This window comes from Desmodus rotundus, chromosome 6, assembly GCF_022682495.2.
Source record: "Desmodus rotundus isolate HL8 chromosome 6, HLdesRot8A.1, whole genome shotgun sequence".
Classification (NCBI taxonomy): Eukaryota; Metazoa; Chordata; class Mammalia; order Chiroptera; family Phyllostomidae; genus Desmodus; species Desmodus rotundus.
Genome location: NC_071392.1, coordinates 64302419 through 64330299, shown reverse-complemented (window position 1 = coordinate 64330299; position 27881 = coordinate 64302419). Strand labels below are relative to the sequence as shown.

At 38.9% G+C, this 27881-nt stretch overlaps 1 protein-coding gene and 1 pseudogene across 8 annotated transcripts in view; one reads left to right on the top strand and one right to left on the bottom strand.

Moving 5' to 3' along the window:
• ST7 (suppression of tumorigenicity 7) overlaps positions 1–27881 on the bottom strand; it is a 323508-nt gene that overhangs the window by 188174 nt on the left and 107453 nt on the right. The window lies entirely within an intron of this gene.
• LOC139440999 (U1 small nuclear ribonucleoprotein A pseudogene) lies at positions 17613–18966 on the top strand (annotated as a pseudogene).

The following is a 27881-nucleotide window of genomic DNA, read 5'->3' as shown; positions in this document are numbered from 1 at the left end:
TTTGAATGTTGGTACATTTGAACATGTCCCACAGGGTCCTTGGCCTATCCTCATTTTTTTTTTAATTATTTTTCTCATTTTTGTTCTAGTTGAATGTTTTTTATTCCTTATGTTCCAAATCATTGATTTAATTGTGAGCTTTATCCACTCCACTGTTGATTCCCTATAAAATTTTCTTTATTTCACTTAGTGTAACCTTCATTTCTGCTTCATTTCTGTCTTTTTTATGCTGTTGAAGTACCTACCTAGTGAGTTCCTTGAGCATCCTAATAACCACTGTTTTGAACTCTGCATCTAATAGGTTGGTTATCTCTGGTTCATTTAGTTCTTTCTCTGGAATTGTGTTCTGTTCTTTCATTTGGGCCATATTTCTTTGTCTCCTCATTTTGGCAGCCTCCCTGTGTTTGTTTCCATATATTAGGTAGAGCTGCTTTGACTCCCTGTCTTAGTAACATGGCCTATTGTAGAAAAGCACACTGGTAAAATGGATAGGATGGAACCTTAGGTAATTGCCAGGATGGGGCAACCTGTGTGAACCAGGTTGATGGAGCCTCTGACATAGTGTCACTGCTTTGTGGCTCTAGGTGGGGGTGGAGGGTATGGGGGTAGGACTCAAAAGGGAGACAATGCTTCTGCCTGGCCTCTGGAATTTTGTCCAGTTACAAACTGTCCCCCAGGACTCGCCCGGATGTCAGATACTTCAATTTTTCCCCATATACCACTGATGCCCTTCCAGTTGCTGCCCTAATGGTGAAGCCTAAAGGGAGTGAGTCTGCATAAGTCCTAAGTCCCTTACAGGCTCTTTAAGAAGAGAATCCTGAGAATCCCACAGTTTCTTCTGCCTTTCCAACCCCAACTGGTTTTTACAGCCAGAACTTATAGGGACTTATCTTCCTGGCACTAGAGCCCTGGGCTTGGTGGTCTAGTGTGGGTCTGGGATTCCCTCACTCCCAAGGTGTCCCTCCCAATTTTTGTCTACTATGCATGGGTGTGAGACTGCCTGTTCCACGTCTCCAGGTCTACATGCCTCTCCATGCATCTCCATATCTCTGCCCCTCCTAATCATCTGGATAAATGTGACATCTTTAATTCTATGGTTGTCTGACTTCCACACAGCCCAATTTTCTGGTTATTCTGAGTGATATTTGTTTTGTACTCTAGTTGTAATTTTTGCTGTGGTTTTGCAAGGAGACAAGCTGTGTCTACCTATGCCTCCATCTTGACTGGAAGTCCACCTTTCTTGAAATAATAAAGCATAATACACTGAAATGTTGCTTATTTTCTCCATCTTCAATATTAAAATAGCTACACAAAAATTCACCAACTTTGTTGGGTTTTTTTTTAAATGCATGCTGATTATGACAGCTGCCATAATACAATCTAACAAAATCGTTTCAAATGAAGTTAAAGATAATTAAGCACTACTGGAGCCATCCTACAGAAAAAACTAAATGAATTTTTGGCCAAAACAATACCAATCAGGCCTGGTTAACAATATAAAATGCCTTATCTTCTATCAGACTAGCTCATGATAGGAGGGGTTGGGAAAAGCCAGAAAACAGTCTTGTTATAGATTACTTACCCTAACTATCAAAGCACCACCCGTGAGGGATAAAAGACGAGCCGTCCAAACTAGATACAAGATTAACTGTATATAAAAAATTATGTAACAATATCTAGTACATACTATACCACAGAATACAAATACAAATGCATAGGCCAGCCACTTTAAAATAACTAATGTGATTTCTTTCTTAATTTCAGAAAGATTAAGATCAAAAATCCAATGCTAAGACCTACTGACAGGAATTTTAACAATATTTTTCTATAGTGCTTAAAACAATACTTCTAAAACAAATTTAATGTCCTAGGATAATAACATTTACATGAGATGTAAAGAAAACTCTGAGGTTAGCTCCTGACTAACTCCTGAAACCTGTGAAAGTATGTTTTTTGTTTATTTGCTTAACAAACATTTGTAGAGAACTTAGTATGGCAGAGACACTGTTCTACATATTTTACAAATATTAGCTCATTTTATCCTCATAACTACCACATGAAGTAAGTACTACTATTGTCCCCATTTTACAGATGGTGAAACAGGCACAGAGAAGTCAAGTGACTTAAAGTCATACCAAGTAGTCAGTGGTAGAAGCAGGATCTAAACCCAGGCAGTCCAGATTAGGAGTTTGTGCCCCTAACCACTTAATGCACTGGTCTCCACAATATGCTGCCTCTCTTCAGGAGTACCAGCAGCATTTGGTCACTTAAGGCACTTATTATTTAGTGATGTGGACATTCCCAGGGGGACAGAAGAATTAAAAACAAATAGCAAAGCTCTGGCTGGTGTGGCTCCCTTGGTTGGAGGTTCATCCCATGGACTGAAAGGTTGTAAGTTTGATTCCTGGTCAGGGCACATACCCAGGTTGCAGGTTCAGTCCCCAGTCAGAGCATGTACCAGAAGACAACCAGTCGATATCTATCTATCTATCTATCTATCTTGCTCTCTCTCTCTCTCTCTCAGCAATGAAAAAATGTCCTCGCTGAGGATTAAAAAGAAAAACAGCAAACAACTTATCTGACCCCATAAAGTATGTCTAAGGCATCTGTACCATTCATTCATCTTAACAGAGTTCTAATTACCACATCCCAAGGTTCCTCTCACTGAGATAGTACATTTTCCCCCAAAACTACATTATATAATACACTGCAATTTGCATTTTCACTTAATACATCCTAGCTTTCCATTAAAAAAATCCAGACTTACCAAAATGCTACACAGCATTAGATTGTGTGGACACTTAGGAATATGGAATATGATTAAAAACCTGTTGACTTCCCCCCCCTTTTTTTTTTATTATTCACACCCGAGGACATGCTTACTGATTTTTTAGAGAGACAGGAAGGAAGGGTGAGAAAGAGGGAGAGAAACATCAATGCTAGAGAGGAACATCAATTGGTTGCCTCATACGCGCACCAACTGGACACTGAACCCACAACCCAGGCATGTACCCTAACCGGGAATTGAACCCGTGACCCTTGGGCTTATGGAACCACACTCCAACTGATTCACACCAGCCAGGCCTCTTCCACTTTTTATTACTGAGTTTCTCCTGCTTTTTTTCCAAGGTCTCATTCCAGTAACTTGTTTAAAATCCTACCCCTTTTTCAGTCCTTTACCTCAAAGACTGAAGGTCAACTAAGTGTAGTACCAGGTAGGTGAAATATCAGGTAATCACTTTATAAATTATACTATTATCTAACCATTATGCTGTATAGCTGAAAATAATATAAAATAATACTGAATGTCAATGGTAATTAAAAAATAAAATATTTAAAATGGGGGGATAAAGCTCAGACTCAATGCTACCTGATAGTTTCCAGCACAGCCTGCATATACTTCTAAGAATAGTAAGCCTGAGATTTTGAATTACTATCGTCTCTCTTTCTTTGTCATACTCCCTTTTGCAATGGCTGCCTGAGCACCTCTTTGGTCTTTGGACTTGAGCTGACACCCTTGACTTCCTGCCAGTTGTAGTGGTGACATCTCTCTCCCATTTCTGGCCTCTGTCCACCTGCATTGTTCTCTTAGAAAGAATTAGCTCTGCCTGGCCAGATGCCAAGAAGTGAAAAATTAAACTCCATGAAAATACAGTAATTACACTTCTACCTCAAAAGCCCAAAAGAAGGTGTCAATGGAATTTCTCAGTGACCCCTGCTACTAAACAAGGATGCAGTTTCATGTTTAGTTTTAAAACCTTAACTCTCTCCAATAGGATTCTTAGAGAAAATCATAAAGAGTGAAAAAGGCAAAAATAAGAGTCATTTTAAGGGAAAATTAATAATAAGTACAAAAGATAATCTGAGAGGACGTGGCGTTTCTGAAACCAAACCATCTATTTAAGTGGATCATGTCGAGTCTCCATTTCTAGGCGAGCTGAATAGAACCACTAACTGAACAATGACATAGGACATTTTTTTTTCTTTTTCTTTTTCTTTTATTTAGTATTTTGAGAGAAAAAGAGAGGGAAAGAAAGATGTTCCCCTTATTTCTGCATTCATTGGTTGCTTCTTGTATATGCCCTGACTGGAGATCAAACCAGCAACCTTGGTGTATTGGGACAACACTCTAACCAACTATACAACCCGGCCAGGGCTGACACACGTCGTTTTCAAACCCAACATATTTTCTTGTTTTTTCATTCAATCTAGAATCTTTAAGTAAGCCATTCAGAAGACATAGTATTAGAGTATGACACTAACTGAGGGGAGGGAGAGGGCTGAGGATGACTTCAATAAGAGGCTTGAACGGTGAAAAGCATTACTTTCACTCACTGATCTATACCATATTTCTTTTAAGAATGCATTAATATGAATATGCTTTTCCTTAGAGGAATATAATTAGTCCTCTAAAAAATGTGAGGTTTAAAAAAATGTTTTTATTCCATTAAATAAGAACTATTCTACTTATGACATTAGTACATTTGCTGTTACTTTAAAAATAAGAGGCTATTTGGAGATCCCCAAAGACTCTACCCACCCAGCTTATAGACCCACCCAAACTGCTTTTCCATATGAATGGCTGGTCTTGGCTCAGGCTTCACAACTTCCTAAATCCTATCAAACAGAAGTGGAAACAAGCTGCAGGCCAGGCACTAGCAGCAGCTACATTAGTTTCACAGCTTGGCATTGCCTGGGAATCTCCAAGCCCAGCACAAGAGGCACCCTCCTCAGATTGCTTTATAACTCAGGAATGGTACCCCAGGCAAAACACAGGTGGGTGATGACCTTGGCCTGCACCATCCAGGAAACCCCAGGGCCAGTTCTTCCAATGGACAGCTACAGACCACTTTGGAGCACCACCACCCTGACCCTGCACAATTGATCCACAGAGGGTGGAGGTCGGTGGTTAGTGATCCCAGCCAGTCCTTGCAGCTGACTGGCCTGGGTAAATCCCTCCACTGATATGTCAACAGAAACCAAGGCTCAACTACAAGAGGAGGGTGTACTCAGCCCACACAAAGGGCACACCTCAAATACCCAGCTTGGGTGATAGGGGTGGCTGTTCCACTGGACCCTACAGGACACCTAATACATTAGGCTATACTACCAAAACACAGAGTCAAAGCAGCTCTACCTAATACATAGAAACAAACACAGGGAGGCTGCCAAAACGAGAAGACAAAGAAACATGGCCCACATGAAAGACCATATAAAAACTCCAGAAAAAGAGCTAAACGAAATGGAGACAAGCAACCTATCAGATGCAGAGTTCAAAACACTGGTTATAAGGATGCTCAAGGAACTTAGTGAGGACCTCAGAGCACAAAAAAAGATCCAGTCAGAAATGAAGGACTTGTTCATTAAAATAAAGAACAATTTAACGGGAAACAGTAGAGTGGATGAAGCTGAACATTATATCAATAATTTGGAACATAAGGCAGCAAAAAACAACAAATCAGAACAAGAAGAAAAGAATCCAAATAAATGATGATAGCATAAGCAGCCTATGGACCAACTTCAAGAAACCCAACATTGGCATCACAGGGATGCCAGAAGGAGGAGACAAAGAGTAAGAAATTGGAAATCTATTTGAAAAAATAATGAAAGAAAACTTCCCTAATATTGTGAACAAAATAGACATACAAGTCTAGGAAACACACAGAATACCAATTAAGTTGTACCACACCAAGACATATCATAATTAAAATGCCAAGGATTAAAAATAAAGAGAGAATCTTACAAGCAGCAAAAGAAAAGCAGAGAGTTACCTACAAAGGCATTCCCATAAGATTGTCAGTTGATTTCTCAAAAGAAAGTCTGCAGGTAAGAAAAGACTGGCAAGAAGTCTTCAAAGTGATGAAAAGTAAGGACTTATAACCAAGATTACTCTATCCAGCAACACTATCGTTTAGAATGGAAAGTCAGACAAAGTGCTTCCCAGTCAAGGTAAAGCTAAAGGAATTCGTCATCACCAAACCATTATTAAATGAAATGTTAAAGGGACTTATTTAAGAAGAAGATCTAAATTATGAACATTAAAATGACAACAAACTCACAACTATCAACAACTGAATCTAAAAAACAAAAACAAAAACAAACTAAGCAAACAACCAGAACAGGAACAGAATCATAGGTATGGGGATCATTTAGAGGGTTATCAGCCTGGAGGGGCAAGGGAGAAAAAAGGGGAAATGGTGCAGGGACCAAGTAGCGTAATTGGTAGGAACAAAATAGACAGGGGGATGTTAAGAATAAGATAGGAAAGGGAGAAGCCAAAGAACTTAAATGCATGACCCATGGACATGAACTAAGGGGAGAAACTGCTGGAGGGAAAGGGAATAGTACTAGGCAGAGGGGGGCAAAGGAAAAAAAAAATAAGAGAGCTATAGCAGCATAAGCATAATCAATAGAATATACTTTAAAAAATAAAAATTAGAGGCTGTTGAATTAATCACTTAAGTGTATTAAATAAGAAATGAAAGAGTACTATCCTACTGGAAAACTCTCATCCCTCACTGTCACACCAAGGGAGATTTTCAGTTAGGTCTAAAGACCAGTAATATAACCACAGCTAGTCAAGACAGTTTCTGGTTTATCTGAAGTAGATAACTACTACCAAGAAAAAGCAAATGGACAAACTTTTGTATGTTCTGCCTCTGGTGCCTCTTTCTCAGGATGAACATACCATCTGAAGAACTAGACATTGCACAAAGTTTGTTCAGTGACAACCTTTTACAGATCTGTACCCGATCTTTTCCCAACTGTTTTACTGATTAAGTTACTGAGCTCCCAGCCCTGAGCCACCTCCTCTGTTTACCTTACCATGCCATTCAGATACTACTACTTTCTATGCATGCCATGATGTGGGAAAGGTTGAAAAACCCAGAATTAATCTTTGTCAATCAGGCTGTCTACATCTTAATTTGGCACAGGGCAAATAATGGTGTCTTTGAAGAATGAGAACATATTTGAGCTGCAAAAGACCTCAAATCACTACTTCCTATATGGGGCTCCTGCAAACATAAATTCCATGGGATACTAAGATATGTTTATTTAGTTGAGAGAGAGGCAATCTGCAAAATACTGGGTTAAAGTTAAGCAGATATTTTGGTGCAGGATGTCTCAAAAGCTTCTACACACTACATGCACTATGACTGCAGAAGGGGAGTATAACACACAATTCACGTTTATTTAAGGGTGAGGCCCTTAAAATATTGTTTTCAACTGTGGTAAAATACACTTAAAAATTTATCTTCTTAACCATTTTTAAGTGTACAGTTTGGTAGTCTTAAGTATGTTCGCACTGTTGTGCAACCAATATCCAGAGCTTTTCATCTTGCAAAACTGAAACTCTGAACCACAACTCCTTATTTACCCCTCCTCCTAGCCTCTGGCATCTACCCTTAGAATACCTTTAGCAAATAATAATTCACAACACACACAAAAACTCTTTGGAAACTGCTGCTTTATCTCTAATAGTTCACCCCTCATTTTATGGATAAGAAAACAGGCCTGAAGATGTTAAGTAATTTTTCCAATGTCGCAAGTTGATAGTGAACCAGGCCTAAAAACTCAGACGGCTACACTTTCAGTCTGACCTCTTTTCATAGCACTAAGAGTGAGAAGACAGCTGAAATAATCTAGCAATTATACAAATTCTACCAGCATATGCTCTGAAAATACCTGGTATCTACCAGGTGCCCTTCAAATAAAGGACTATTAGGTAAAATATTTTTCCCTAAAGTCACACTTAGGCCAGGATTCTCCAAACTGAGATGCACATAAATCAGGAAGTCCCAATTCAAACATGCCATACCTTCCTAGAGCATCAATTTTACTTTATTAAATGATAATTAAATTTTTTATCCTCACACAAAAACATGCTTATTGATTTTAGAGAGAGGGGAAGGGAGGGTGAAAGAGGAGGAGAAACACTGATGTGAGAGAGAACATTGCTTTGTTGCCTTCCCTTACACACCCTGACAAGGACTGAAACAGCCACCTAGGGAGGCATGCACTCTGACTGGGAATCAAATCCCCAGCTTTTCGGTTTACAGGACGATGCTGCAACCAACTGAGCAACATTGGCCAGGACAAAATGATAACTAAATACTTTGATATTTAAAAAATCATGGATATATTGCAAGGCGAGATGTGAAGTTAATATAATGTAAAAGGACTTCAAGGGGATTCTGTTTCAGATATGGGATAAGATTCTGCATCTTATCCCATATCTGTCTCCAGGACTTCTAATAAAGAAACTTGAGAAGCACTGCCTAGAAGGCAAGATCCTAAAAGCTATAGTAGGACCTGGGACACAGTTCAGGAGGAGCACCCTGGTAACCCATGAACCAAACTGTACTCCTACATGCACTAGGAGGATTCATGCCAATGCCCTTAAGTACTTGTGTCTCTCAATGAGCACCCTAAGAATCCATAAAAGGAACAAATTAAGAGTGTCTTTCAGTAATTATAATAAACCAAAAGGACACAAAAAGGGGTAATATTCTCTATTAATAGATATCAAGTTTAGGATCTGAAATGGGGAAGTTTGTAGCACATTAGAGTTGAATTACACATAAGGCTCCTACTCAGAAGGATGGTAATTGCGACGGTAGGATGGCCACCTTCTTATTCCTGCAAATTCTAAATCTATGAAATGTAAAATACTGTATGCCCATTCATTTTTACAATGTACTTAATAAAATCCAATTATATCTACTCACACTGAAGAGTGAAAATGAAAAATGTTTCTCCTTTTCTTCTAAAAATTAGCCAAAGAGGCAAGGCACAACCTGTGAAAAATAATTCTGCAGAGGCACAAAAAATACGCTACTTTCCTTTTGGATCTCTAAGTTTTTTGCTTTCCTCAACAACATTCTAAGCTTTAGAAGTTAATGGCAGATTTTCAAACATAGAATATATAGTGACAATTTTCTTGTCTTTACTTTAGCTGTGTCTAAGCAGCTGACTTGAAGCAGCTGGCAACCAGAGAATGAAATGTCACAGAGTGAAGACAAGTACCTCCTTGATCAGCATCACATGCCAGGGCAAAACAGGCTGCATTTCTACTTGGTGTTTCCTTTTAACCTGTCTCAAAAAATCCCTTTTCAGAATCTGCGTTATTATGTTAATCCTGGCACGGGGTTCTGAGTATTTGTTCTTCCCCCAGCTGCTCTCTGCTTTATATCCCCTAAAATCGTGGTTCCCCATACCAAAATGAAAGGCAAAATGGTACATTAGTCAAAGAAACAGAAAACGAACACCACACAGGTGAGAGGCATGTACCATGAATATTAGTGTAACCCAAGCAATTATAATCACTACAAAGAAAGCTGGCACACTTTAGTTACTAATTCCACAAAAGAGGCTGCAACTAACCTTGGTGAAGGTCAGGAACCTCTACTTAAGTCATTTAGAGGATGCCTTCATTCTTTTAATTGAGTGACAACTCGGGATTCCTAAGACAGTCAATTATTTTCAGGAGTATTGCTAAATTCTCAAAATGAAATTCAATTTTCATTAATTGAAGATATATGACATACTGCAAATGGGTGGTAGTAAAGTAGAAAAAACATAGAATTAAACAGTTTGTGAGAAAGTTAAAATCATTCTTGACCGTTGCTGGTTAATCTATAAAAAATCTAACAAGTGGGATAGTTTCAGTAAGTGGGATAAAGTAATAATAGTAATAAAACAATTTAATACTGCATCAGAGCCTCCACCACCCTGAAGCATAGAAAGAAAATTCTTTTTATGAAAGAGAAAAATAGTGAAAAATGAAAAAAAGAAATAGATATTCATTAAGCTTACAATGCACATTTATGGCGAGAATAGTAATTTACTTAAATGAGACACATGTCCTTAACTATGAACCCTACAGTAATATATGATATTGCCTTTTTACTCTTTATAGCATAAATGAGAATATCAAAGAGGCCTAAATTATCAGATGTGCAAATGTTTTTATACAGACCTAAAACAAACCAAAAAAAATAATTTATAAGCATGAAACTGAAAATAAAGTAGCTTCACGAGTTTCAAGAAAACAGCTATCACCCAACACTATGTCAATAAGTATCTGTTGGATGCTAAACGAAATGTCACTGTGTACAATTTAAGGGAATTTAAAAGAATTTATTGCAGCCTCCTTGCTAATACAGTTGAGGAAAAACACTGGAAAGGTAATTCCTGAATTACCTGTAATGGGTCCTACAAAGAGTCTCTCTTTGTCTAGACTTTAATCAGGATCTTCTGAATCCAACTGGGCCTTGACTTTTAGACTTGCCTGTCCACATTTTCATCACCCAATTTTAGCAAGAATTTTGTTAAGTAAGCTTAGCCAGAATCCCTAAACCTTACTATTTGATTAACCTCAATATCTGACCAAGTAATAGCTGATCACCTGGCCTGCCTTCGGCAAAAATACTGTCAGGTAAGTTTAGCAAAAAAAATTGCCTTACCCTCTTAGTAGTTTTCCATCTGTTGAGTCCCTGCTCCTCTACTCCCAACCTGCTTCTTGGCTATACATCCCCACGTTTTCTTGTACCAAAACTGAGCCAAGTTCTATACAGAGGTCTCTTTTTCCCTATTGCAATTGTTCTGAATAAAATTTGTGTTTCAAGCTCTAACCACTGTCCAGCTCTGGTTTTCTTTGACAGGTTTTAGTCATGATGCCAGTCTGGAAAAGTTTGACATTTCTTCAAAAAGTTAAACATAGAGTTACCACAAGATTTCCAAGAGAACTGAAAAGTACATCCTCACAAAAACGTGTCTAGAGATGTTCACGGCAGTATTATTCATAGGCCAGAAAAACGAAACAACCCAAATCACCATCAAATGATTAATGGATAATAAAATGTAGCACATCCATACAACAGAATGACATTCAACAATAGAGAGGAACGGAACACTGACACATGCCCCAACAAGGATGGACCTTGAAAACATTGTGCAAACCTAAAGAAGCCAGTCTCACAAAAGGACATATGTTTCATGATTCCATTTATATGACATTTCCAGAATAAAATCCACAGTCAGAAAGTAGATTGGTGGTTTCCAATAGGTTGGGGAAGGGGGAAATGGGAAGTGCCGGATAATGGGTGTTTCTTTCTTTTTTTTTTAAATTATGTTATGGTTGTCCAATTAGAGTTGTCCTCATTTACCTCCCACCACTCCCCACCACCCCAGCCATCCCCACATCTCTCCCTTGCTTCCACCCCACTTGGTTCTGTCCATGTGTCCTTTACAGTTGTTCCTGAAAACCCTTCCCCCTATCCCCCATTATACCCTCCCCCGTCCCGGCTGGTTACTGTTATTCTTAATTTCAAAGTCTCTGATTATATTTTGCTTACTTGTTCATTTTGTAGATTAGGTTCCAGTTAAAGGTGAGATCATATGGTATTTGTCTTTCACCGCCTGGCTTATTTCACTTAGCACAATGCTCTCCAGTTCCATCCATGCTGTCGCAAAGGGTGGGAGCTCCTTCTTTCTTTCTGCTGCATAGAATTCCATTGTGTAAATGTACCACAGTTTTTTGATCCATTCATTTACAGATGGGCACTTAGGCTGCTTCCAGCACTTGGCTATTGCAAATTTTGCTGTTATGAACATTGGGGTGTATAGGTTCTTTTGGATTGGTGTTTCAGGGTTCTTAGGATATAATCCCAGCAGTGGAATTGCTGGGTCAAAAGGCAGTTCCATTTTTAGTTTTCTGAGAAAATTTCATACTATTTTCCACAGTGGCTACACCAGTCTGCAATCCCTCCAACAGTGCACTAGGGTTCCGTTTTCGCCACATCCTCAACACTTGGTGTTTGATGATTTATGACGGCTATTCTCACCAGTGTTAAGTAGTATGTCACTGTGGTTTTAATTTGTATCTCTGATGGTTAGTGATGCTGAGCATCTTTTCATATGTCTTGGGGCTCTCTGTATATCCTCCGTGATGAAGTGTCTGTTCAAGTCCTTTGCCCATTTTTTAATTGTGTTGTTTGTCTTGCTAGAGTGGAGTCATGTAAATTCTTCATATATTTTGGAGATCAAATTCTTGTTTGAGGTATCATTGGCAAGTATGTTTTCCCATATAGTTGGTTCTCTTTTTGTTTTAATACTGTTTTCTTTAGCTGTGTGGAAGCTTTTTAATTTGATGGGGTCCCATTTATTTATTCCTTCCTTTATGTCCCTTATTCTAGGGGACATATTGTGAATATATTGCTGCATGGAATGTCTGAGATTTTCCTGGGTATGTTTTTCTGTAAGACCTTTATGGTGTCACAATTTATACTTGTCCTTTATCCACCTTGAATCTATTTTTGTGTAGGGTATAAGTTGGTGATCAAGTTTCATTTTTTTGCATGTAGCTGTCCAGATCTCCCCACACCATTTGTTGAAGAGGCTATTTTTACTTCATTTTATGCTTCTGCTCCCTTTATCAAATATTAATTGACCACAGAGACTTGGGTTTATTTCTGGGCTCTCTATTCTGTTCCATTGGTCTATGTGTCTGTTTTTATACCAGTACCAGGCTGTTTTGATTAGAGTGGCCTTGTAATATAGTTTCATGGCAGGTATTGTGATCCCATCTACTTTGATCTTCTTTCTCAAAATTGCTGCAGCTGTTCAGGGTCATTTATGGTTCCATATAAATTTCTGAAATATTTGTTCTATATATGTGAAATACGCCATTGGTACTTTAATAGGGATTGCATTGAATCTATAAATTGCTTTGGGTAGTTTGGACTTTTGATGATGTTAATTATTCCAACCCATGAGCATGGTACATACTTCCTTTTGTTTGTGTCTTCCTTAATTAATTTCCTCAGTGTTGTGTAGTTTTCTGAGTACAGGTCTTTTACATCCTTGGTTAAGTTTATTCATAGGTACTTGATTTTTCTTTTGGCTCTATCAAATGCGATTTTTTTTCCTGATTCCTGTTTCTGATATTTCATTGTTGCTGTACAAAAATGCTTTTGATTTCTGAATATTGACTTTTTATCCCACTGTTTTGCCAAATTCATTTATTAGGTCAAGAAGTTTTTTGGTGGAGTCCATACGATTTTCCATGTACACTATCATGTCATCTGCAAACAATGACAGTTTTGCTTCCTCCTTTCCAATGTGGATGCTTTTTATTTCTTTTTCTTGTCTGATTGCTGTGGTTAGGTTTTCCAATACTATGTTGAATAGGAGTGGTGTAAGCGGACATCCTTGTGTTCTTCCTGATCTCAGTGGGAAACTTCTAAGTTTTTGCCCATTGACTATGATGCTGACCGTACGTCTCTCTTATATGGTCTTTATTAGGTTGAGAAATGCTCCCTCTATTCTCACCTGCTGAGTGTTTTTAAAATAAACGTGTGCTGTACCTTATCAAATGCTTTTTCTGCATCTATTGCTATAATCATGTGATTTTTCTCTTTAGTTTTGTTTAGGGGACGTATTACATTTATTGATTTGCAAATATTATACCATCCTTGCATCCCGAGGATGAATCCCACTTATTCATGGTGTATGATCTTTTTAACGTATTGCTGGATGCAGTTTGCCAATATTTTGTTCAGGGTTTCAGCGTCTATGTTCATCAGCAATATTGGCCTGAAGTTTTCTTTCTTTGTTATGTCTTCATCTGGAAAGGATTAGGATGACATTGGCTTCATAAGAAGAGTTTGGGAGTCTTCCATCTTCTTGGATTTTTTGGAATACTCTGTGAAGGATAGGGGATAGCTCTTCCTTAAATGCTTTGTAAACTTCTCCTCTGAAACTATCTGGTCCAGGGCTTTTGTGTGTCAGGTGTTTTCAGATTACTGCTTCAATTATATCAGCTGTTATTGGTCTATTCAGGCTTTCTTCTTCTTCTTCATTCAGTTTTGGAAGATTATATTTTTCTACAAATTTGTCCATTTCACCTAGGTTTTCAAATTTGTTGTCATATACTTCTTCATAGTAATTTCTTACAATCCTTTGTATTTCTGTGGTATCAGTTGTATTCTTTCCTCTTTCATTTTTGATTGTGTTTATTTGGGTCCTCTCTCCCTTTTTCTTGACAAGCCTGCCTAAAGGCTTGTCGATTTTATTTATCTTTTCAAAGAACCAGCTCCTGGATTTATTGATCCTTAGAATTGTGCTTTTAGTCTCTATGTCATTTAATTCTGCTCTGATCTTGGTTATTTCCTTCCTTCTACTTGCTCTTGGCTGTCGTTGTTGTTGTTCCTCGAGCTCTTGTAGGTGCAGGGTTAGGTTGTTTCTTTGAAATGTTTCTATTTTCTTTTAAGTAGGCCTGTATCGCTATGAACAGACTTCACTGTGTCCCGTAACTTTTGGATTGTTCTGAATTCGGTTTCATTTGTTTCCAGAAACTTTTTGATTTCTTCCTTAATCTCATTCTTCACCCATTCATTGTTTAATAGCATGCTATTCAATCTCCATGAGTTTGAGTGTTTTCCAGTTTTTTCCTTGAGGTTGGTTTCTAGTCCCTTGTGGTTGGAGAAAATGCTTGATATGATTTCAATTTTCTTGAATTTGTTGAGGCTTGTTTTGTGTCCTATCATGGGTCTATGTTTGAAAATGTTCCATGTGCATTTGAAAAGAATGTGTATTTTGCTTCTTTGGGATGAAAGGCTCTCTCTATATATATCAGTTAAGTCCATTTGATCTAGGGCCTTGTTCAATGCCACAATATCTTTGTTGATATTTTGTTTGGAAGATCTATCCATTTTTGACAGTGGGGTGTTGAAATCCCCTACTAGAATTGTGTTGCTGTCAATAACTTTCTTGAAGTCCTCCCAAGATTTCTTTATGTATTTGGGTGCTCCTATGTTGGGTCCATATATATTTACAATGTTTATGTCTTCTTGATGGAGTCTTCCATTCAGTGTTATGAAGTGACCTTCTGGGTCTCTTTTTATGGCTCTTTTTTTGAAGTCTATTTTGTCTGATATGAGTATTGCTTCCCTGCCTTTTATTTTCCTGTCCATGTGCTTGGAATATTTGTTTCCAGCCCTTCACTTTCAGTTTGTGTAGGTCTTTTGTTCTGAAGTGGGTCTCTTGTAGGCAGCATATGTGTGGGTCATCCTTTCTTATCCATACAGCTGCCTTATGTCTTTTGATTGGAGCATTTAATCCATTTACATTTAAGGTTATTATTGATAGGTACTTATGCATTGCCACTTTTTTTGTGTCTGTGTTCCTCTCTCTCACACTCTTTTTTTTTCCCTTTTCTTAAAGCATACCCTTTAGCATCTCTTGAAGAGCCGGTTTGGAGGATGTATATTCTTTGAGGCTTCTTTTGTCTGGGAAGCTCCCTATTTGGCCTTCCATTTTAATTGAGAACCTTGTTGGATAGTGTAGTCTCAGTTGTAGGCCTTTGTTTTTCATTACTTGGAACATTCCTTGCCATTCCCTTCTGGCTTGGAGCATTTCCACTGACAAGTCAGCTGCTAGTCTTATCGGGGCTCCCCTATATGTTACTTTCTGTTTCTCCCTTGCTACCTTTACGATCCTCTCTTTGTCTTGGAATTTTGCCATTTTAATTATGATGTGTCTTGAAGTGGGCCTCTTTGGGTTCCTCTTGCTTGGGACTCTCTGTGTTTCCTGGATTTGTGTGACTTTTGTTTGTCTCATCAAATTAGGGAAGTTTTCCATCATTACTTTTTCAAAAAAGTTTTCTATCACTTGCTGTTCTTCTCCTTCTGGTATCCCTATTATATGGATATTATTATGTTTTGTGTTGTCCTGCATTACCCTTAACCCCTCTTCATTCTTTCTGAGCTTCTTTTCCTTTTCTTGCTCTTTCTGGGTGCCTTTTTCTACCTTGTCATCCAGCTCACTGAATCAATCCTCTGCCTCATCTAGCCTGGTTTTGATTCCTTCTACTGTGTTCTTCAGTTCAGAAATTGTATTCTTCATTTCCTTTTGGCCCTTGTTGATAGTTTTTATTTCCTTTTTCATGTTGATACAGTTTGCAGTGAGTTCATTGTAGTTTCCCTGTATTTTTTGGTATTTCTCTGTGAGCTCATTGAGCTTCCTGAAAACCATTGCTTTGAACTGAATATCTGATAGTTGACTTGCCTCTATTTCATTTAGCATTCTTTCCGAGGCTCCTCCTTTCCTTTCATTTCACTTGGAGATTGTTTCTTTGCCTTCCCAGTGTTTCTGAGACTCTTCTTTTTAGCCTGTGCTTTTTAAATTGACTGTTCTGCCTCCCTGGGTTTCTGGTGTGAACTTCTATGGTAGGAGACCTGTGAGATTCAGTGGTGCAGTCTCCTTGGTCTCCTGAGCTCGCTGGTCTTGGGCTGTCACTTATGTTGGCTCTCTGGATGTCTTTGGGTTTTGATTGTTTTGGGGTCTTTCCTCGGTGGGTTCTTCCATCCAGCTGGTTAACTGAGGGTCACTCCGTCTACCACGTCTGGTATTCTGTTGTGCAGGTGTGGACAGGTTGTGTTAATGCTGGTTCTTCTGTCTGTCCGAGGTTTTGAGGCTTCTCTCTCGCTATTGTTCAGTTGTTTGTTCTGGGTAATTTCCCTACCTTTTAGTTGTATTTCCAGATTGGTCCTGGGTGTAGGTTAGTGTGGCTTCCACTTACTCCTTCACCTTTTTCCATTGGTGCTTCCTTTGTTGGTGGTTTCTCCCTTCCAGCAGATATACTGCTGTTCACAGCTCCCACCTACTCTTTTATGTGATCAGTTGGAGGGGGAAGGCAAAATGGATTAAGACAGCGGGAGTGTATTCTATGGGACTTAAAGTACCAATCTGTAGAGAAGAGACAGGAGATCCTTTGGATAAGTACAGTGTTAACCATGATATTTGACCCAACTAGGCATTTTTTAGGGTGGAAAAAAGATAAGACTCTTGTTAGGGGGGAAGGATTATGAGTTGGATCTAGAAAGCAGTGAGCTTGTGGGAGGGCTGATTATCAGATGTAGTGATAGTAAAGAACAGAAAATAGCTGTAGTGTGCAAGAGAATAGAGTTCACCACAACAGTAATAAAGTTCAGGAAACAGTGAAGTTGGCTAAGATCTGGAGGGGTATTGTGTAGTATTTACAGTTGTGTGGAACAACAATTATTTACAATAGTAATAGAGCAACAATCATATGACAGAATCTATGTGACCTGAATAACAAGAATAGAAGGAACATGACCTAGAGTAGTGTGCTATTAGAACACAAGTGAAGTAAAAGAAGGAAAATTAAAAATACACTATGCAAGAGAGAACCAGGGAAACCAGTCAAACAATGAAATTAAATAAACAAAACAAAGAAAACTAAACAGAAAGAAGAGAAATTAAAAAATACTAAAAGAAATAAAAATAATGAAAAAAATAGTAATACATAAATAAACAATAACTCGCCAGTTCTCTGGAATAGCAAAGTGAAATTTGTCTCAGTTTCTCAGTTGTTGGGTGGTCCCCTGTTTGGGTCTAACACTGGTCCTTTCACAGCTCCAGCTCTTATTGTCTCACTTGTAGGGGTGGTGGGCAGTGGGGAAGAGAGAGAAAAAAAAAAGCCTCCTGCTGGCTTTACACTGGCCAAAGGAGTTCTGCTGATCTTCCTGGCTGCAGCAGGGTGAGAGGGGTTGGGTTTCACTTTTCTCCCTTCCTGTGGTTTTGCATGGATGGGGGCCCAGCCTGAGGCTCACTCTTCACAGTTGCCCAGCCTGCAGCCCAGTTCCTCAGTTCGCTGCTGTTCCTCCAGTGCCCTTCTGATTCAGGCTTGCACCTTCAGTGCTACAGTTGTGCTGTCCCTGAGGTGTACCAATTAGGAGCAACTCACACACCACCTTTTCACTCCTTGCTGTTCTAGGTACTAGAGACTCTCAAAAGTCTCTTCAGGGTAGTTTGGCTCCCCCACTGAGTTAAGTCTGTCTAAGGATTGTTGACTCCCTGGGCCCTGCTGCTCTCCTCTATGGGGGGAGTCTCCATCTTCCTCTCAGCGAGGCAGTCTAGCCCTACAGGGCAGGAGTTTCTTTTTGGGGTGATGCAAATGCTCTAAATTAAATAGGGATAATAGTTGCACAGCTCTAAAAACCACCAAATTGTGTACTTCCAAAGGGTATTACTGTATGTAAATTACATTTCAGAAAAGCTCATACATATAAAAACATTTGACTCAAAAACCTAGCAAGTACCACTTGCCAGAGCAGCAGATCTGTTGCCCTACCTCGGCACCTCTCTCCGTGACAGTTCCTGAGACCTGCTGCAACCACACTGTTTATATCAACAATTTCAATGAGCTCAAGATGTCCCTGTATGCCATCTTCATCAGTTTGGCCAGATCCTGGATATCCTGGTGCCATGGAGCCTGAAGATGAGGGGCCAGGTTTTTGTCATCTTCCAGGTCAGTGGTGCCCCCAATGCCCTGCAATCTGCACAGTTTTTCCCCTTCCACAACAAGCACATGGGCACGCAGTACACCAAGCCCAACTCAGGACATCATTGCCAAGATGAAAGGCACCTTTGTGGAGTGAGATCACAAATGGAAGAGGAAGCCCAAGAGCCAGGAGAGCCAAGCTGCCAAGAAGGGAATGCAAGGCTGGGCAGTTACCTCCATAGCACGGGCAGCCCCGGGGCCTGACACAGGCACCCTGCATTATGCACCACATGCAGAGTCAGCCTCTATACGTGCTGCCCCCAGCATGATCCCACCTCCAGGCCCCGCACCAGTCAGATCCCACCTGGGGCCACACCCCCACAGCAGCTTACCGGGCCAGTTGCCACCTGCCCAGCCTCTTTCAGAAAACCCACCAAATCTTATCTTGTTTCTACAACCTGCCAGAGGAGACCAATGAGTTTATGCTGTCCATGCTTTAAATCAGTTCCTAGCTTCAAGGAGGTCCAGCTGGTTCCAGGGCAGCATGACATCACCTTTGTAGAAGTTGACAGTGAGATGCAGTTGAAGCCCTTCCATGATGCCCAAAGGGCTTCAAGATCACCCAGAACAACTCAGTAAAGATCTCCTTTGCCAAGTAGTAGTTCTTCGTTCCCATGCTTGCTCCTACCCCATTAGGGAGCCTCCCCACTTCCCCCATCTCAACCCCCTGAAGGTAAGTCCCCCTCATGGGCATTCTTGGAGCCTCCTGTATGAATCAGTGGTCAAACAGCACTGTACCCAGAGATTGTCACTAGACATTGTGCCTGGCACAGTTAGGATAGAATTAAAGTGGTTTTTTTGATACTTGATTTTTTACCAAAACAAAAAGTCATTTGTTCAATATGTATTTCTTGAGGGCCTACTATATATACACCAGGCACTGGAAGTAAAACAATACATAGACATGGTTCCTGCTCTCCCAGAGTTTTAGTCTTGTACAGGAAGCCTGGGCTTAAATCCTGGTTCATGGTTTACTGTTATCTGGGAAAGTATTTTCTTCCTCATCTATAAACAGAGTTAAAGGCCATACTCAGTGACTGGCATATTGGAAGGGAACCATAATTGTTAGTTATTATTATTAAGTAAATATAAAGGCAAGTTATAAATGCCAGGAGAGATAAAGAATATACATAAAGCAGGAGAACTCAGACTGGAAGGTCTCTCTTCAGGAAATGACATTTAGGCTGAAATGTGAAAGATGGATCAATTGAACATAGTCAGAAAAAACTTAAAGAACTGCAGACAAAGGAAAAGTGCAAGTACAAAAAAGTCTGAGGAAACCAAGGGTGTGAGGCATTCCAGGAACAATGTAAGATCAGAAGACACTAAACAAGTAAAGGAAAGATAAGTAGGAGCCAGACCAAAATAAGTATTTCAAATTTTATTCTAAGTACAACGGGAAATCACTGAAGGCTTTTAAGCAGAAGGGTATGATCCAAATTCTATTCCCAAGGGGGAAGAACATGCAGTCAGAAGGCTACTGCTGCATTCCAAGAGAAAGGTACTGGTGACTTGGATTACACTGTGGCAAAGATCCCAAGTGTGACCCTGAGCTGAGATACAGAAATGAAAAGAAGTATTTGCCGTAAAATCCCTTCCTTTCTGTTTTACATACCCAGCCTGCCCTGGATAGAACATGAAAGGAAGGGTGAGCATGCTGTAGACTCTACAGCGTAGAAAAAAGTATACCATACCAGACTTGAATCAAAAAGCCCTCAAATTCCTAGTTCTACTCCCAACAAACTATGGAATCTTGGCAAATACATCTTCCTTGAACCTCGGTTCCTTATTGGTATAATTAGAATAAGAGCTCTCTGCCTCACAGGATACTCTAAAACAGGGATGTCAAACTCATTTTCACCAGGACCACATCAGCCTGATGGCTGCCTTCGAAGGGCCGAAATAATTTTAGGACAGTATAAATGTAACTACTCCTTAACTGTTAAAAAGTTGAAATTACATTTGGCCCCCAGTGAAAATGAGTTTGACACCCTTGCCCTAAGACAACTGATTATGTGAAAGTGCCTGCAAGGTATCTGGCAGTGCACTCTGTAAGTGCCAGAGAAATACCCAAAATGAAAACAAAATACAGATCGTGATTAATATTAAAGAACAAGTTGGTTTCCATTGTTTTGCTTTAATGAACATATGTTAAGCTTCTTAAATACACTCCAGCCCATACAGAACACAGCAGGGATCCGTCTATTTCTGTTCCCCAGCACTTACTTGCTGGGAAACCCTTAGAGCTGTTGCAGATAAAAGTCCTCTTCCAGAGGCCTATCTCTGGGGAGCAAGTGTTATTGAAAGAAAGCTTTTTGCTAAAGAAGCCTAGGCCAGGGAATATAATGACCTGGAGAAAAGCAGTGAGCATTCTGTTATAAAATAGGTTTATGGAGGAACAAACATGAGGATTGATTTTAGGAGATATTCCTCCAAAGTTTATGACAAAATTACCTTTTTTATATGTTTCAACTTCTGCTGAGATTTATAAATTACACCCAAATTCCACCTGAAAAACCCAGCACTTTGGTCTTGCTGATGAAGGTAACAACACCTCTGTACATATTAGAGTCACCACCTTTTCAGAAGTATATTTGTAATAACAGTACACTTGGGACTTTTCTCAAGTTAATTAAATGGTTGTGAAAAAAGCAAATTCTTCTGAGACTTTTCTGGAAGCTCCTGATAGCAACCCATAGAAAAGTAGTTTTTTAATTACCTTGATATTTCATTAACGTTTCTGATGATTTTTACAATAATCATATCATGCTTCTTAAAATTTCTAAGAAAGCATTAACTTATAGAAAAAATTTAAGGAATATGTGTTTATTTACTACTACATTGAGTCAGATAATTTAAAAAAAAACTTTCCCATGTATATTGTCACATAAATTTTTATCTTCAACAGAAAAAGATAGATTTTGTTTCATGGCTTAATAAAATACCATATTATAAAGCCAAAGGTAGCAAATCAAAAAATCTTTAAATAAATGCCATATTATGTTGTTATAGCAACATTAATTAATGAATAAATAGGAGGGTGTTTAATTATTTCCCTGAAAAGGATTTAAATGTTCTGAAAATTACTGTACTTCAAATATACGGAGATAGTGATGAAGATTAATAATACCTGCTAGAAATTGCTATAAATGCCACAAATTTCCATAAAATTATATCCCCTGGCTAGAAAGAAAGGAGGCACTGGAGGATAAATACCACAGGTATTTTCTGAGTTAGTGTGTGGTTTTCAAAATCCTGCTTCAGTTAAAGAAACAAATAAATTATGCTTCTATAGAAAAGGGGGGAAAATGACAGACACCAAGAAAGCAGCATATGGAATTATTTTATACAAATACAGACATAAAAATCTTTCTCCACTCCCTTTTCAGTAAAGGAAATGCAGTGAATGAAAACAAAACTTCACCATTTTGAAAACCTTATTTTTGTGCTGGGCTTAAAGCAAAGAGAAAAAAAAAAAAAAAGAAAGAAGAATTGGAACTGTATTTTGTCATTTATGTAAAATCATCAGAATATTATAAAAAGAACGTATCACCCAGATTTTCTTTCTAATTTAATTCTGCCTAGGACCACAAAAGAGAACTAACATTAAAAAAGAAAAGAAAAGAAAAGAAAAACCAAAAGCAAACAAAAACATCAAACACTAAAAATTCTATTTCCAGTTACTGTTATTTTTATTTTTATTGTGATTTTTTCCATGTACAGTATAATGTGCCAATTACGATCTGCCTAAAAATCAGTAATTTAAAATATCATTAGATATAGATTAAGAAAGTCTCAGCAAAAGTCAAAACAAAAGGATTTCTTAATTTTCTCTTTTCTTTCTCTTGAATGTTATGAAAAAACTAAAGGAAAATTCCCATTTTTTTGTGCTGCACGCTATCTGCCAATAATCCTAACTGAAGTGACAGAACTAAGCCATTATTTTTGGCACAGAACATAATATGTTGGTCACAAGAAGTGCTGCCTAACCTCAGGATAAACCAATTCTTTTATCTCTCATCCTGAAGTTTATTCAATGTTTGATACACAGAATACATAAACATTAACTTTTTTTCCTACAAAGAACCTAAGTTTAATTTATCTATGAAAAATTAATGTAATTATATATTTTGAGGAGCCTTCACAAATTTATTGTATCTTAGAAAATTTACCAGCTTCTGGTCAAGATGGTGATGTAGGCAGACATGGCTCGCTTCTTCGCACAACCACATCAAAATTACAATTAAAATATAGAATAACTATCACTCAGGAACATCAGAAATCAAGCTGAATGGAAGTCTGACAACTACAGAATTGAGGAAACCACATCCATCCAAACTGGTAAGAGGGGTGCAGACGCAGAACAGGCTGGCCCCACACCCACAAGGATAACAATTCAGGAGGGATATCTCGGGAGTGAGAAATCCCAGACCTCTACCAGGCCCCCCAGCCCAGGATTCCAGTGCCAGGAAGGTAAATCCCCACAACCTGTGGCTGAGAAACAGCGGGGATTGAGCCAGAGGAGGAGGCTGCTGGAGCCCTAAGAAGTGCCTCTTGGAGAACCCACACATGGACTTACCTACTCAGATTCACTCCCTCTGAGCTCCAGCACCAGGGTAGTAGCTGGAAGGACACCAAACAGGGAGAGATTGACGTGTTTGGCATTGGCATTGGCATGTGCAGAGGCCATTGTCCCTTTGCTGAGTCCTCCCCAAGCAGAACCAATGGGCTGGTGCTATATCTGAGATTCCATCAACCTGGTTAACACTGTGTGATCCACCTTGGAGATCCACAGAGACTCTACCCCACCCAATTTACAGGACCACCCAAGATGCTTTTCCATAAGAATGGCTAATCTTGGCTCCTAAATGCTATCAAGCAAGCAACAGCTGGCTTCAGTGAACCCTAGCAGCAGCCAGAGTAGAGTCAAACCCTGGCTTCACCTGGGAATCTCCACAACCAGCACAAGTAGCAGACATCTCAGATTGCTTTACAGCTCAGGAAGGGTACCCCAGGCAAAACACAGGTGGGTGCTGACCTTGGCCTGCACCATCCAGAAAACCCCAGGGCCTGCTCTCCCAATGGACAGCTACAGACCACTTTGGAGCACCACCACCTGGCCCTCTGCACAGCTGATCCTCCACAGAGGGTGGAGGTTGGTGGTCAGTGATCCCAGCCAGTCCTTGCAGCTGACTGGCCTGGGTAAATCCCTCCCATTGATACACCAACAGCAACCAAGGCTCAACTACAAGAGGAGGGTGTACTCAGCCCACACAAAGGGCACACCTCAAATACCCAGCTTGGGTGATAGGGGTGGCTGTTCCACTGGACCCTACAGGACACCTAATACATTAGACTATACTACCAAAACACAGAGTCAAAGCAGCTCTACCTAATACATAGAAACAAACAAGGAGACAAAGAAAAATGGCCCACATGAAAGAACACATCAAAATTCAAAAAAAAGAGCTAAACAAAATGGAGATAAGCAACCTATCAGATGCAGAGTTCAAAACACTGATTATAAGGATGCTCAAGGAACTTAGTGAGGACCTCAGAGCACAAAAAAAGATCCAGTCAGAATTGAATGATTCATTCATTGAAATAAAGAACAATTTACAAGGAAACAAATAATAGAATGGATGAAGCCAAGAATCCAAGCAACGATTTGGAACATAAGGAATCCAAAGACAACCAATCAGAACAATGAAAAGAAAAAAAAATCCAAAAAAATAAGAATAGTATAAACAGCCTCTGAGACAACTTGCAGAGGTCCAATATTCACATCATAGGGATGCCATAAGAAAAGGAGAAAGAGCAAGAAATTGGAAATCTATCTGAAAACATACAGAAAGAAAACTTCCCTCATATGGTGAAGGAAGTAAGACTTGCAAGTCCAGGAAGTACAGAGTCCCAGTTATGGTGGATACAAAGAGGCCCACCCCAAGACACATCATTATTAAAAGACCAAAGGTTAAAGATAAAGAGAAACTCTTAAAAGCAAGAAAAAAGAAGTTAGTTACCAGAAGGTTGCCAGGTAGGAGGGCGAGTGAGAATGGGTGAGGAGGTGAGGGCATTGAGAAGTACAAATGAGAGTTACAGAATAGCCATGGGGATGTAAAGTGCAGTATAGGAAACATAGTAGCCAATGAACTTATACTCATGACACATGGGCATGAACAATGTTGGAGGGATTGCTTAATGGAGTACGGGTGCTAGGTGGAGGGGGACAAACTGGACAACTGTAATAGCATAAACAATAAAATATAATTTTTAAAAAATTGAATTTAGTATATATACAATATGTTAATGTCCTAGAAAAGGAAAAGAATTAAAATACAGGAACTGAACTGCTACTCTAACAGAAGGCTAACTCACTGAAATAAATTCCATAAATACTGTGAAAGTGTGACTGAATTTCATAGCATAATAAGCAAAAGATTAACAAGCTATCACCTTTAATTAACCAATACTGATTCTGACCTCCATGACAGCACATGTGCAATAAGCTCTCTTGGAGATTTAAAATGTTTATAATAAGAATATCTGTTCCAGTTCTGTGAAGTAAGTCATTGGAAAATGAGAGGAACTGCACTGAATCTACCGCTTTGGGCAGTATGGACATTTCAGTGATGTTAATTCTTCCTATCCCAAACATGGTACGTACTTCCACTTATTTGTATCTTCTTCAGTTTCTTTATTCAGTGACTTACAATTTTCCAAATACAGGTCTTTTACATATTTGGTTAGGTTTATTCCTACTTTATTTTTTTTTTGAAGCAACTATGAATGGGATTATTTTCTTAATTTCCCTGTTAGTTCATTTTTATCACATAAAAAACAGTTGATTTCTGGATATTACCATATTTTGCCAAGTATAGTGAGCCCATCTTTGCCCAAAATTTTGAGAGAAAAATGAGGATATGCATTATACATGGGTATTTCCTGAAATACCTTGTATCTGCTCTTGTGTTCTGTACTTATTTGTTACATAAAATGTCTTTTACCATAATATGTTCAAAAATAAATGCTGAAATTCCCTTATAATACAAAAAACAAGTATCTGAATATAAATAAATTATAAATAATTGAATTAAAAAATTTAAATAAAATATTTTTTCCTAAAAGTTTGGGCCACCCTGGCTGGTGTGGATCCGTGCGTGGATTGAGGACCAGCCTATGAACCAAAGGGTTGCTGGTTCAATTCCCAGGCAAGGCACATGCCTGGTTTGCAGGCCAGGTCCCCAGTAGGGGGCACACGAGAAGCAACCATATATTGATGTTTCTCTCTCTCTCTTTCCCCTCCCTTTCCCTCTCCCTCAAAATAAATCAATAAATAAAATCTTTTTTAAAAAATAAAAGTTTGGGCCAAAAACATGGGTGCACATTATACATGGGAATGCATATACATGGCAAAAATAGGGTATTTTTGTATCCTGCTACTTTGCTGAATTCATTTATCAGTTCTAGTAGTTTTTTGGTGAAATCTTTGGGGTTCTCTATGTACAGTATCATGTCATCTGCAAATAAAGACAGTTTTACATCTTCCTTTCCAATTTGGATGCCTTTTATTTCGTCTTGTCTGACAGCTGTGGCTAGAACTTCCATTACTATGTTGAATAAGAGACGTGAAAGTGGACATCCCTGCCTTGTTCTTGATCTTAAGGGGAACACTTGTAGGTTTTGCCCATTAATGTGATGCTGGCAGTGGGTTTGTCACATATGGACTTTAATATGTTTAGGTGTGTTCCCTCTATTCCCACTTTGCTGAGAGTTTTTATCATAAATGGGTGCTGTATCTTATCAAATGCTTTTTCCGCATCTATTGATATGATCATGTGGTTTTTGTACTTCATTTTGTTTATTTGGTGGATCACATTTTCTGATTTGCCAATGTTGTACCAAACTTGCATTCTTGGAATAAATCCCACTTGATCCCACTTGATGTATGCTCTTTTTGATGCATTGCTGTATTCGGTTTGCTAATATTTTGTTAAGGATTTTAGCATCTACCTTCATCGTAGATAACATAATTTTCTTTCTTTGTAGTATCCTTACCTGCTTTTAGAATTAGGATAATGTGGCCTTGTAAAATGAGATTGGGAGCCTTCTCTCCTCTTGAATTTTATGAAATAGTTTGCAAAGGAGAGGTGTTAGTTCTTCTCAGAATGTTTGGTAAAATTATATGGAACCACAAAAGGCCCTGCATAGCAACAATGATCCTGAGAAAGAAGAACAAAGTTGGAGGAATCACACTACCTAATATCAAAATCTATAAAGCAGGGGTGTCAAACTCATTTTCATGGGGGGCCACATCAGCCTTGTGGTTGCCTTCAAATGGCCAGATGTAATTTTAGGACTGTATAAATGTAACTACTCCATAACAATGAAGCGAGAGCTCCGCGATGCCACTGGGTAGAAACGCTCAGTGCCAGGCCAGATAAAACAAGGTGGAAGGCCAGATTCGGCCCACAAGCCTTGTGTTTCCCACCTGCGCTGTCAGGCCCTAGTAATCAAAACAACATGGTACTGGCATAAAAACAGACACATAAATCAATGGCACAGAACAGAGAGCCCAGAAATAAACCCACACCTTTAGAGTCAATTAATATTTGACACAGGAAGCAAGCACATATAATGGGCTAAACATAGTTTATTCAATAAGTGGTATTGGGAAAACTGGACAGATACATGCAGAACAATGAAACTAGACCAACATTTTACACCACACACAAGAATAAATTCAAAATGGACCAAAGACTTAAATATTAGATCCCAAGCTATAAAAATCCTAGAAGAAAACATAGGCAGCAAAATCTCAGACACTGCTCGTAGCAATATTTTATCAGATATATCTCCCCAGGCAAGAGAAGCAAAGAAAAAAAATAAACAAATGGGACTACATCAAACTAAAAAGGTTTTGCCCAGCAAAGAAAAGCATCAACAAAATAAAAAGACAATCCACAGAATGGGAAAACATATTCACCAATACATCTCATAAGGGGTTAATATCCAAGATTTATAAAAAATGCACAAAACTTAACACCAAAAAACACAAACCACCCTATTAAAAAATGGGCAAAGGACCTGAATATACACTCCTCCAAAGAGGACATAGAGATGGCCAATAGACATGTGAAAAGAAGCTCAATGTCACTAATTATCAGAGAGTGCAAATTAAAACCACAATGAGATATCATCTCACAGGTGTCAGAATGGCTATCATCAATAAATCAAAAGACAACAAATGCTGGCAAGGATGTGGAGAAAAGGAACACTTTTGCACTGTTGGTGGCATTGCAGACTGATGCAGACACTGTGGAGTGCAGGATGGACACACCTAAAAAAATTAAAAATGGATCTGTCTTTTGACCCAGTGATCCCACTTCTGGAATATATCTGAAGGAACCCAAAAGAGTAATTCAAAAGAACAGAAGCACCCCTATGTTCTTTGCAGCATTATTTACAATCACCAAGATATGGAAGCAGCCCAAGTGTCCATCAGTAGATGAGT